The sequence below is a fragment of the Canis aureus genome, chromosome 11, assembly GCF_053574225.1.
Source record: "Canis aureus isolate CA01 chromosome 11, VMU_Caureus_v.1.0, whole genome shotgun sequence".
Taxonomy (NCBI): domain Eukaryota; kingdom Metazoa; phylum Chordata; class Mammalia; order Carnivora; family Canidae; genus Canis; species Canis aureus.
In genome coordinates, this window is record NC_135621.1 from 18,487,195 (window position 1) to 18,496,742 (window position 9,548).

The following is a 9,548-nucleotide window of genomic DNA, read 5'->3' on the forward strand; positions in this document are numbered from 1 at the left end:
CTTGCCCCAGGGAGGACTGGTGTGGGCATGCACTGCAGGAGTCTGTGGCCTGTGGCACAGGCAAAATTAAGAACCATGTGTCCCTTTGAGTTTGCTGAAGAGAGGGGACTACGATCTTTCAGCTCTGGGGATAGGGATGTGAGCTCTGCTAATTTTGTTTGGATTCAATGCAGAAAGCCTTCAGGGAAGAAAATCCAACTGAGGACAAGCTTACAGTGAGCCTGGTCCCCTGACAAGGGGCAGTGTGACTCTGTCCAGGCAAAGACACTTGAGAAGCAGCACAGATGTCCCCTCCCCCAGAAGACAAACTGGAAGACCAGGTGCACAGCAAATTTACAGACCCTACAAGACCATAAAACGCCAGGCTACGGGAAAATAGCATACAGAATTGGAGGTTCTTTCTCATGATACATTTATTTTTCATTTTTTAAAGATTATTTATTTATTCATGACAGACACAGAGAGAGGGAGAGAGAAAGAGAGAGAGAGGCAGAGACACAGGCAGAGGGAGAAGCAGTCTCCACGCAGGGAGCCCAATGCGGGACTCAATCCCGAGTCTCCAGGATCATACCCCGGGCCAAAGGCAATGCCAAACCGCTGGGCCATCAGGACTGCCCTTATCTTTCAATTTAAAATTTTCCATTTCTCTTTTCTTCTTTCCCTTTTCAACTAGTATCTTATTTTATCAACTCGTTGTTTTTAGATTGTAACTTTCATTTTTTACATTTACATTTTTTAGAAATATGCTTCATTTTTGGCTACCTTTATTCAATTTTATTTTTGTATATATATAAATTCTGCTTTCTTTACAATTTTGGGATTTAGTGTCTTTTATCACATAGACCAAAACTCAGGAACAAGTGGATTACCCTGTTTTGTCCACCCTGTGAGATTATATTCTCTCTCATCCCTCGTTTTTTCTTTTGCTATTTATTTATTTAATTTATTTATTATTTTTGCTTTTCTGTTTTGCTTTCTGACCTCGTCAGATTTGTCTAGTGTGTGTTTTGCTTGGGTTGTGGTTGATATTTTTAAAAATATTTTTATTTATTTATTGAGGAGACACACAAAGAGACGCAGAGGCATAGGCAGAAGGAGAAGCAGGCTCCACATGGGGAGCCCAATATGGGACTCAATCCCTGGACTCTGGGATCACACCCTGAGCCTAAGACAGATGCTTAACCCCTGAGCCTGGTTGATATTTTTTATTTTATTCACTTGTTTATCCATTCTTCTCTGTATAAAATAACTCAGAGGAGGAGTTCACAACAAAAGATAGAACCAAAGGTAGTACTCTCTGCCACAAATCTGATGGATATGAAATTCACATGAAACATTATAAAGAAGTGATCCTATTAGACCATAAAACAAGTCTCAATAAATTTAAGAAAACTGGAATTTAAGAACACTATAAAGCATCTTTTCTGACCACAATATTAAAGGGTAACAAAAGCAAAAATAAACAAATGGGATTACATCACATTAAATACCTTCTGTACAATAAAGGAAACCACTAACAAAATGACAAGGCATGTTCCAGAATAGAAGACATTTATAAAACAATGTGTTTAATAAAGATTTGATATGCAAAATATATTTAAAAACACACCACTCAATAACAAACAATAAATAAAACAGTTGATAAAGCAGCAGATGATTTGAACATTTCTCCAGAGAAGACATACAGATGGCTAGAAATACATAGAAAGAGATGGTGAACATCATTAATTAGTGAAATGATAATCTAAACCACAATGAGGGGATCCCTGGGTTGCGCAGCGGTTTAGCGCCTGCCTTTGACCCAGGGCGCGATCCTGGAGACCCGGGATCGAATCCCACATCGGGCTCCCGGTACATGGAGCCTGCTTCTCCCTCTGTCTATGTCTCTGCCTCTCTCTCTGTGTGTGTATGACTATCATAAATAAATAATAAAAAAAAAATAAAAAAAAGAACAAAGTTTAAACCACAATGAGATATCACTGCATACTTGCTGGAATGGCCAGTATAAAAAAAGACAAGAATAACAAGTGTTGGAGATGATATGGAGAAAAGGAAGCTCTCTTGCACTGTTGGTGGACATGTAAATTGGTGCAGCCACTATGGAAAACAGCATGGGGTCTCTTTGCAAAATTAAAAATAGAGCTACCATATGATCTAGTAATTCCACTTCTGGGTATTTATCCAAAGAAAACAAAAACACTAATTTGAAAAGATATAGGTACCCTATATTCACTTCAGAATTCTTTACAGTCGCCAAGATATGGAGGTAACCCAATTGTCTATCAATAGATGAATGGATATATAAACATAACAATATTACTCAGACATAAAAATGAATTAATATCACCATTTGTGACAACAGGAGTGGATCCAGAAGGTATTATGCTAAGTGAAATAAGTCAGACAAAGATAAATACCGTATGATTTCACTTACTTGTGAAATCATAAAAACCACTGAAATAGACAAAAAAAAGAGACAAATGAGAAGAAACTAATGATTGCCAGGGGGAGGAGTATGGAGGATAGATAAGACAGATGAAGGATATTAAAAGGTAGCAACTTACAATTACAAAATAAATGTGATAGGGATGAAAAAGATAGCTTAAAGTATAGTCAATAATATCATAATAATGTATGATGACAGATGGTAACTGTATTTATTGTGGTAAGCATTGAGTATGGTATAGAATTGTGAACTAAGATGTTGTGATCTGAAGCAATATAACATTGTATGTCAATTATATTTCAATAAAAATAAAAACTAGAAACCAAAAAAAGAATAGGAATAGAAGAAGCAAGGTACTTCAATGTAACATTTATGGAAAGCAACAGCTAACATTACAGTGATGAAACACTAAATCTTTCCATCTGGATCAGGAATAAGGGGAAAATGTCCATTCCCATCACTTCTATTCAACATAATACTGGAAGTATAATCCAAAGCAATTATGCAAAAAGGAGAGAGAAAAAGTATCCACATCAGAAAGGAAGAAATAAAATATGTTTGTACACTACATGATCTTTTATGTAGAAAATCACAAAGATTTCATCAAAACTACTTTTAAACTAAGAAAAAATTCAGTAAATTTGTAGGACATAAAACCAACACACAAAAATTAGGTGCACTTGCTATGATAAGCATTGTGTGATGTATGTAAGTGTTGAATCAGTGAATTTTACACCTGAAACTAATATTACACTGTATAGTAACTGGAATTTAAACAAAAAATGAAAAGAAAAATCCCTTGTATTTCTATATACTAACAATAAAGAGCCCAAAAAGGAAAATTTTTAAATAATAAATTTATTTTTTATTGGTGTTCAATTTGCCAACATACGGAATATCACCCAGTGCTCATCCCGTCAAGTAACCCCTCAGTGCCCGAACCCATAGACCCCCACCCCCCACCCTCCTCCCCTCCCACCACCCCTAGTTCTTTTCCCAGAGATAGAAGACTTTATGTTCTGTCTCCCTTTCTGATATTTCCTACCCATTTCTTCTCCCTTCCCTTCTATTCCCCTTGACTATTATTTATATTCCCCAAATGAATGAGAACATATAATGTTTGTCCTTCTCCAATGGACTTATTTCACTCAGCATAATACCCTCCAGTTCCATCCACGCTGAAGCAAATGGTGGGTATTTGTCATTTTTAATGGGTGAGTAATATTCCATTGTATATATAAACCACATCTTTTTTTATCCATTCATCTTTTGATGGACACTGAGGCTCTATCCACACTTTGGCTATTATGGACATTGCTGCTAGAAACATCAGGGTGCAGGAGTCCTGGCATTTCATTGCATCTGTATATTTGGGGTAAATCCCCAACAGTGCAATTGCTGGGTCGGAGGGAAGGAATATTTTTAACTCTTTGAGAAGCCTGCACAAAGTTTTCCAGAGTGGCTGCACCAGTTCACATTCCCACCAACAGTGTAAGAGGGTTCCCTTTTCTCCGCATCCTCTCCAACATTTGTTGTTCCTGCCTTGTTAATTTTCCCCATTCTCACTGGTATCTCATTGTGGTTTTGATTTGTATTTCCCTGATGGCAAGTGATGCAGAGCATTTTCTCATGTGTGTCTTGGCCATGTTAATGTCTTCCTATGTGAGATTTCTGTTCATATCTTTTGCCCATTTGATGATTGGATTGTTTGTTTCTTTGGTGTTGAGTTTAATAAGTTCTTTATAGATCTTGGAAACTAACCCTTTATCTGATACGTCATTTGAAAATATCGTCTCCCATTCTGTAGATTGTCTTTTAGTTTTGTTGACTGTATCCTTTGCTGTGCAAAAGCTTCTTATCTTGATGAAGTCCAAATAGTTCATTTTTGCTTTTGTTTCTTTTGCATTCGTGGATGTATCTTGCAAGAAGTTACTGTGGCCGCCTTCAAAAAGGGTGTTGCCTGTATTCTCCTCTAGGATTTTGATGGAATCTTGTCTCACATTTAGATCTTTCATCCATTTTGAATTTATCTTTGTGTACGGTGAAAGAGAGTGGTCTAGTTTCATTCTTCTGCATGTGGATGTCCAATTTTCCAGCACCATTTATTGAAGAGACTGTCTTTCTTCCAATGGATAGTCTTTCCTCCTTTATCGAATATTAGTTGACCAAAAAGTTCAGGGTCCACTTCTGGGTTCTCTATTCTGTTCCATTGATCTATGGGTCTGTTTTTGTGCCAGTACCACACTGTCTTGATGACCACAGCTTTGTAGTACAACCTGAAATCTGGCATTGTGATGCCCCCAGATATGGTTTTCTTTTCTAAAATTCCCCTGGCTATTTGGGGTCTTTCTGATTCCACACAAATCTTAAAATAATTTGTTCTAACTCTCTGAAGAAAGTCCATGGTATTTTGATAGGGATTGCATTAAACGTGTAAATTGCCCTGGGTAATATTGACATTTTCACAATATTAATTCTGCCAACCCAGGAGGATGGAATATTTTTCCATCTCTTTGTGTCTTCCTCAATTTCTTTCAGAAGTGTTCTATAGTTTTTGAGGAAAAATCCTTTACCTCTTTGGTGAGGTTTATTCCTAGGTATCTTATGCTTTTGGGTGCAATTGTAAATGGGATTGACTCCTTAATTTCTCTTTCTTCAGTCTCATTGTTAGTGTATAGAAATGCCACTGATATCTGGGCATTGATTTTGTATCCTGCCACGCTACCAAATTGCTGTATGAGTTCTAGCAATCTTGCTGTGGAGGCTTTTGGTTTTCTATGTAGAGTATCATGTCATCGGCGAAGAGGGAGAGTTTGACTTCTTCTTTGCCAATTCGAATGCCTTTAATGTCTTTTTGTTGTCTGATTGCTGAGGCTAGGACTTCCAGTACTATGTTGAATAGCAGTGGTGAGAGTGGACATCCCTGTCTTGTTCCTGATCTTAGGGGAAAGGCTCCCAGTGCTTCCCCATTGAGAATGATATTTGCTGTGGGCTTTTTGTAGATGGCTTTTAAGATGTTGAGGAATGTTCCCGCTATCCCTACACTCTGAAGAGTTTTGATCAGGAATGGATGCTGTATTTTGTCAAATGCTTTCTCTGCATCTAATGAGAAGATCATATGGTTCTTGGTTTTTCTCTTGCTGATATGATGAATCACATTGATTGTTTTACGAGTGTTAAACCAGCCTTGTGTCCCGGGAATAAATCTTACTTGGTCGTGGTGAATAATTTTCTTAATGTACTGTTGGATCCTATTGGCTAGTATCTTGTTGACAATTTTTGCATCCATATTCATCAGGGATATTGGTCTGTAATTCTCCTTTTTGGTGGGGTCTTTGTCTGGTTTTGGAAATAAGGTGATGCTGGCCTCATAGAACGAATTTGGAAGTACTCCATCTCTTTCTATCTTTCCAAACAGCTTTAGCAGAATAGGTATGGTTTCTTCTTTAAACGTTTGATAGAATTCCCCTGGGGAGCCATCTGGCCCTGGACTCTTGTGTCTTGGGAGATTTTTGATGACTGCTTCAATTTCCTCCATAGTGATCGGCCTGTTCAGGTTTTCTATTTCTTCCTGTTCCAGTTTTGGTAGTTTGTGGCTTCCCAGAAATGCATCCATTTCTTCCAGATTGCCTAAATTATTGGTGTATAGCTGTTCATAATATGTTTTTAAAATCTTTTGTATTTTCTTGGTGTTTGTAGTGGTCTCTCCTTTCTCATTCATGATTTTATTAATTTGAGTCTGCTCTCTCTTCTTTTTAATAAGGTTGGCTAATGGTTTATCTATCTTATTAATTCTTTCAATGAACCAACTCCTGGTTTTGTTGAACTGTTCCACAGTTCTTCTGGTCTCCATTTCATTGAGTTCTGCTCAAATCTGAATTAACTCTCTTCTTCTGCTGGGTGTAGGATCTATTTGCTGTTTTTTCTCTAGCTCCTTTATGTAAGGTTAGCTTCTGTAGTTGAGTTCCTTCCAGTTTTTGAATGGATGCTTGTATTGAGATGTATTTCCCCATTAGGACTGCTTTTGCTTGGGATCCCTGGGAGGCGCAGCGGTTTGGCGCCTGCCTTTGGCCCAGGGCACGATCCTGGAGACCTGGGATCGAATCCCACATCAGGCTCCCGGTGCATGGAGCCTGCTTCTCCCTCTGCCTGTGTCTTTACCTCTCTCTCTCTCTCTCTCTGTGACTATCATAAAAAAATAAATTTTAAAAAGGACTGCTTTTGCTGCATCCCAAAGATTTTGAACGGTTGTATCTTCATTCTCATTAGTTTCCATGAATCTTTTTAATTCTTCCTTAATTTTCTGGTTGACCCTTTCATCTTTTAGCAGGATGGTCCTTAACCTCCACGTGTTTGAGGTCCATCCAAACTACTTGTTGTGATTTCGTTCTGATTTCAAGGCATTATGGTCTGAGAATATGCAGGGGATGATCCCAATCTTTTGGTATCGGGTCAGGCCCATTTTGTGACCCAATATGTGGTCTATTCTGGAGAAAGTTCCATGTGCACTTGAGAAGAATGTGTATTCAGTTGAGTTTGGATGTAAAGTTCTGTAGATATCTGTGAAATCCGTCTGGCCCAGTTTATCATTTAAAGCTCTCATTTCTTTAGAGATGTTGTACTTAGAAGACCTATCGAGGGTAGAAAGAGCTAGATTGAAGTCACCAAGTATAAGTGTATTATTATCTAAGTATTTCTTCAGTTTGGTTATTAATTGATTGATATATTTGGCAGTTCCCACATTCGGGGCATATATATTGAGGATGGTTAAGTCCTCTTGTTGGATAGATCTTTTAAGTATGATATAGTGTCCCTCTTCATCTCTTACTACAGTCTTCAGGGTATATTTTATTTTATCTAATGTAAGTATGGGTACCCCTGCTTTCTTTTGAAGACCATTTGAATGGTAAATGGTTCTCTAACCTTTTATTTTCAGGCTGTAAGTGTCCTTCTGTCTGAAATGAGTCTCTTGTAGACATCAAATGGATGGGTCCTGCTTTTTTATCCAGTCTAAAACCCTGTGCCTTTTGATGGGGTCATTAAGCCCGTTCACGTTCAGAGTGACTATTGCAAGATATGAGTTTAGTGTCATCATGATATCCATTCAGTCCTTGTTTTTGTGGACTGTTCCACTGGACTTCTTCTTAAAGGGTAATTTGAAGAGTCCCCCTTAAAATTTCAGGCAGAGCTGGTTTGGAGGTCACATATTCTTTAGTTCCTGCCTGTCTTGAAAGCTCTCCTTCCATTTTGAATGAGAGCCTAGCTGGATAAAGTATTCTTGGCTCATGTTCTTCTCATTTAGGACCCTAAATATATCCTGCCAGCCCTTTCTGGCCTGCCAGGTCTGTGGAGAGGTCTGGTGTTACCCTAATACTCCTCCCCATAAAAGTCAGGGATTTCTTGTCTCTTGCTGCTTTAAGGATCTTCTCTTTATCTTTGGAATTTGCAAGCTTCACTATTAAATGTCGAGGTGTTGAATGGTTTTTATTGATTTTAGGGGGGATCTCTCTATTAGCTGGGTCTGAATGCCTGTTTCCCTTCCCAGATTAGGAAAGTTTTCAGCTATGATTTGTTCAAATGCATATTCTGGCCCTCTGGCCCTTTTGGCACCCTCGGAAACCCCAATTAAACGTACGTTTTTCTTCCTCAGGCTGTCATTTATTCCCCTTAATCTATCTTCATGGTCTTTTAACCGTTCGTCTCTTTTTTCCTCAGTTTTCCTCTTTGCCACCAACTTGTCTTCTATGTCACTCACTCGTTCTTCCACCTCGTTAACCCTCATCTTTAGGACTTCTAGTTTGGATTGCATCTCATTCAATGATTTTTAATTTCTGCCTGATTGGATCTAAATTCTGCTGTCATGAAGTCTCTTGAGTCCTTTATGCTTTTTTCTAGAGCCACCAGTAGCTGTATAATAGTGCTTCTGAATTGGCTTTCTGACATGGAATCGTAATCCACATTTTGTAAATCTGTGGGAGAGAGGACTGTTTCTGACTCTTTCTTTTGAGGTGAGGTTTTCCTTCTAGTCATTTTGCTCAGTGCAGAGTGGCCAAACAAGTACTAGGAAAAGGAGAAAAAGAGAGGGGAGAAAGAAGGAAAGAAAAGAGAAAAAGAAAAAAGAAAAAAGGAAGAAAAAAAGAAAAATAGAGAAGAAAAAGGGAAAGAAAAAGAAAGAAAGTGAAAAAATAGGGTGAGGTAAGCAAACTGAAATCAAATAGCAAAAAACAAAACAAAACAAAACAAAAACAAAACAAAACAAAAAAAAAACACGGGGCTGGTCTTGTGTGGGATGGTCCTGTTGTGCTGATTTTCAGGTGTTAGCACTTGGGGGAGCTGCTCCGCCCCCTGACTGGTGCAGGGCTCAGTGGGGGTTGTTTACTCCATGAGGCCCTAGGAGGAACAACCCCAGTGGCAGCGGCCACGTCTGGAGCCCTGGATTCAGCCCCCACAGTAACTACAGAGCTCTCCGTCTGCAGGGCCTGGGGGCTCCAGGGGCGGGGCCGCTGACCTGCTCAGCTCAGGGCAGGAGCGTCCTTGCTGTCCTGGGCCCTCCCGGCCTCTGCCTGTCCCGGGGGGAGGCGGGATCCTGGGCTGTGTCCCGGCGCCCTGTGCTCCTGGGCCTGCGCTGTTGGATTCGGGCTCCCGGTCGCGCAGCCCCCTCCACAGAGCCGCCGTCGGCGCCCCTCCTAGCTGCTACCGGTCCAGCTGTGAGCGCTGCAGCCCTTCAGGGAGCTTGGCGCACTCTCCCAGGGGTGCAGGTGTCTGTTAGTGTCCCAGGAAGCCTGAGGGCATCCCCGCCCCTCCTGGGGTCTTGCTCTAACTTCCTGCGTGCCCCTTTCTGTCCTGGATGATTGGTGAACGTCCTGTTTCTCCTGGATGGTGTTTTCCTGTCTTGGGGACATTCGCCCCGGCTTTAGCCCGGCTCCTCGAGGGGCCCCTCCTTTTGGATGCCTTTTGTTTCTTTATTTCTTTTTTCCCCGTCTTCCTACCTTGATAGAAGCGTGAACTCTTCTCACTGTAGCATTCCAGCTGTTATCTCTATAAATCTCAGGCCAAATTCCTAGATTTTCAAGGTGACTTGAAGGTTATCTAGGTAATTTGG